Source organism: Hordeum vulgare, chromosome 6H, assembly GCF_904849725.1.
Source record: "Hordeum vulgare subsp. vulgare chromosome 6H, MorexV3_pseudomolecules_assembly, whole genome shotgun sequence".
Classification (NCBI taxonomy): Eukaryota; Viridiplantae; Streptophyta; class Magnoliopsida; order Poales; family Poaceae; genus Hordeum; species Hordeum vulgare.
The window spans coordinates 515,529,170-515,533,419 of record NC_058523.1 but is presented as its reverse complement, the minus strand read 5'-3'; positions in this window follow the sequence as shown (position 1 = coordinate 515,533,419).

Below are 4,250 nucleotides of genomic sequence, written 5' to 3'. Positions count from 1 at the left end.
GTCTACAAAGTAAAGGAGAAAAGCTCAATCGTTGAGCATGTTCTCAAATTGTCTGAGTACAACAATCGCTTGAATCAAGTGGGAGTTAATCTTCCAGATGAGATAGTGATGGTTCTCCAAAGTCACTGCCACTAAGCTGCTAGAGCTTCGTGATGAACTATAACATATCAAGGATATGATGATCCTTGAGCGATTCACAATGTTTGACACTGCGAAAGTAGAAATAAAAAAGGAGCATCAATTGTTGATGGTTAGTAAAACCACTAGTTTCAAGAAGGACAAGGGCTAGAAGGGATACTTCATGAAATGGCAAACCAGTTGCTGCTCTAATGAAGAAACCCAAGATTGAACCCAAACCCGAGACTAAGCGCTTCTGTTATGAGGGGAACGGTCACTGAGGCGGAGCTACCCTAGATACTTGGTAGATGAGAAGGCTGGCAAAGTCAACAGAAGTATATTTCATATAGATGATATTGATGTGTACTTTACTAGTACTCCTAGTAGCACGAGGGTATTAGATACGGGTTTGATTGCTAAGTGATTAGTAACTCGAAATAAAAGCTACGGAATAAACAGAGACTAGCTAAAGGCGAGGTGACGATAAGTGTTGGAAGTGTTTCCAAGGTTGATGTGATCAAACATCGCACGCTCCCTGTACCCTCGGGATTGTTGTTAAACCTAAATAATTGTTATTTGGTGTTTGCGTTGAGCATGAACATGATTAGATTGTGTTTATTGCAATACGATTATTCATTTAAAGAGAATAATGGTTATTCTATTTTCTTGAATAATTACCTTCAATGGTTTATGGAATCTCGTTCGTAGTGTTACACATGTTCGTAATATTAGTGCCAAAAGATACAAAGTAACAATGATAGTAACACTTACTTGTGGCACTACCGCTTGTGTCATGTTGGTGTAAAATGCATGAAGAAGCTCCATGCTGATGGATCTTTGTACTCACTCATTTTTGAAACGTTTGAGACATGCAAATCATACTTGTTGGTATAAACGCATGAAGAAACTCCATGCAGGTGGATCGTTTGGGCTCTCTTGATTTTGAATCACTTGAGACATGCAAAATCATACCACATGGAACAAGAAAGTAACTTGTTGGATGCAATACATTTTTTATGTGTGCAGTCCAATGAGTGCTGATGCATGATACGTCTCCAACGTATCTATAATTTTTGATGGTTTCATGCTATTATCTTGTCAAACTTTGGATGTTTTGTATACCTTTTATATCTTTTTGGGACTAACTTATTAACTCAGTGCCAAGTGTCAGTTCCTGTTTTTTCTATGTTTTTGACCCCTTTCAGAGGAGGATTTTAAACGGAGTCCAAACGGAACGAAACTTCCAAAAAGATTTTTTTTCCGAAACAGAAGAAGATCAGGAAGCCTGAGAATTAGGGCAGGGGGCCACCAGGGACCCCACAAGCCCCCTGGCCACGGCCACGGGGGGGGGGGGGGGGCACCTCCCAGGCTTGTGGGCTCCCTGGGCCACCTCTGCCATAGGTCTTTCGCCTATATATTCCCTAAAATCCCAGAAAAATCAGGAGATCATCGAAAGTACTTTTCCGCCGCCGCAAGCTTCTGTCTCCGCAAGATCCCATTTGGGGCACGTTTTGGTGCCCTGCCAGAGGGGGGATTCGGATACGGAGGGCTTCTTCATCAACACCATGACCTCTGTGATGATGCGTGAGTAGTTCACGATAGACCTACCGGTCCATAACTAGTAGCTAGATGGCTTCTTCTCTCTCTTGGATCTTCAATACAAATTTCTCCATGATCTTCATGGAGATCTATCCGATGTAATCTTCTTTTGCGGTGTGTTTGTCGAGATCCGATGAATTGTGGATTTATGATCAGATTATCTATGAATCTTATTTGAGTTTCTTCTGATCTCTCTTATGCATGATTTCATATCCTTGTAATTCTCTTCGAGTTGTGGGTTTTGTTTGGCCAACTAGATCTATGATTCTTGCAATAGGAGAAGTGCTTGGTTTTGGGTTCATATCGTGCGGTGGCCTCACCCAGTGACAGAAGGGGTAGCGAGGCACGCATCGTGTTGTTGCCATCAAGGGTAAAAAGATGGGGTTTTCATCATTGGTTTGAGTTTATCCCTCTACATCATGTCATCTTGCTTAAGGCGTTACTCTGTTCGTCATGAACTCAATACACTAGATGCATGCTGGATAGCGGTCGATGTGTGGAGTAATAGTAGTAGATGCAGAAAGTATTGGTCTACTTGTCTCGGACGTGATGCCTATATGTATGATCATTGCCTTAGATATCATCATGACTTTGCGCGGTTCTATCAATTGCTCGACAGTAATTTGTTCACCCACCGTAATATTTGCTATTTTGAGAGAAGCCTCTAGTGAACACTATAGTCCCCGGGTCTACTCCACACCATATTTTCAGCCTTACTCTTTTTCTTCATTGCACTTTCCGCCTTCAGATCTCATTTTGCAATCAATCTTGAAGGGATTGACAACCCCTTTATAGCGTTGGGTGCAAGCTCTTTTGTGTTTGCGCACGTACTCTGGACTTGACGAGATTCTCCTACTGGATTGATACCTTGGTTCTCAAACTGGGGGAAATACTTACTGCTCCTGTGCTGCATCACCCTTTCCTCTTCAAGGGAAAAACCAACGCAAGCAAGTCTCCGTCAACGTGTCAAATTCTGGCGCTGTTGTTTTAGAAGTAGCAAGGCACGGAGTGGATATAGTTATGTTCTTACTTCACTGACGACTTGAGTAGATACAGGAGTATTTACTTGATGAATCACAAGTCTGAAATATTGAAAAGTTCAAAGCTATTTCAGAATGAAGATCATGGTGACAAGAGGATAAACTGACTACGATATGATCATAGAGATGAATATCTGAGTTGCGAGTTTTGGTACACAGTCGAGACAATGTGAAAATTGTTTCGCAATTCATGACACCTGGAACACCATAGTGTGATGGTGTGTCCGAATGTCATAGCCACACCCTATTTGATATGGTGCATACTATGATGTCTCTTATCGAATTACCACTATCGTTTATGGGTTATGCATGAGAGACAACCGCAATCATTTTAAATAGGGCACCGCGTATTTCCGTTGAGATGACAAAGTATAGAATATGGTTTGGAGAAACCTAAGTTCTTGTTTCTTAAAAGTTTGGGGCTACGATGCTTATGTGAAAAAGTTTCAGTCTGATAAGCTCGAACCCAAAGCGGATAAATGCATGTTCATAGGATATCCAAAACAGTTGTGTACATCTCCTATCTCAGATCCGGAAGCAAAGTGTTTGTTTCTAGAAACGGGTCCTTTCTCGAGGAAAGGTTTCTCTCGAAAGAATTGAGTGGGAGGGTGGTGGAACTTTATGAGGTTAGTGAAGCGTCACTTCAACCAGTGTGTAGCAGGGCGCATGAAGTTGTTCCTGTGGCGCCTACACCAATTGAAGTGGAAACTGATGATGGTTATCATTGAGCTTCGGATCCAGTTACTACAAACCTCGTAGGTCGACAAGGTCGCGTACTACTACAGAGTGGTACGGTAACCTTCTCTTGAAGGTCATGTTGTTGAACAACAATGAACCTACGAGCTATGAAGAAGCGATGGTGGGCCCTAATTCCGAAAAATGGTTGGAGGCCATGAAATCCGAGAGAAGATCCATGTATGAAAACAAAGTGTAGACTTTGGAAGAACTACTTGATGGTCGTAGGACTGTTAAGTAAAGATGGATCTTTAAAAGGAAGACAGACGATGATGGTGAAAAGTCACCATTAAGAAAAGCTCGACTTATCGCAAAGATGGTTCCGACAAGTTCAAAGAGTTGACTATGATGAGACTTTCTCAGTCGTAGCGATGCTAAAAATTCGTTGGAATTATCTTAGCAATTGCTGCATTGTTTGTGAAATATTGCACATAGGATTTCAAAACATTGTTTCATCGACGGTTTCCTTGAGGAAAGGTTGTATGTGATACAACCAGAAGGTTTTGTCAATCCTAAGGATGCTAACAAGTATGCAAGCTCTAGTGATCCTTCTATGGACTGGTGCAAGCATCTTGGAGCTGGAATATACACTTGTGAGTTTGTACAAGGTTTATGAGAAACTTGTATTTCCAAAGAAGTGAGTGGGAGTACTATAGAATTTCTGATAAGTATATGTGGTTGACATATTGTAGATCGGAAGTAATGTAGAATTTCTATGAAGCATAAAGGGTTGTTTGACAAGAGTTTTTCAAAGGAAAA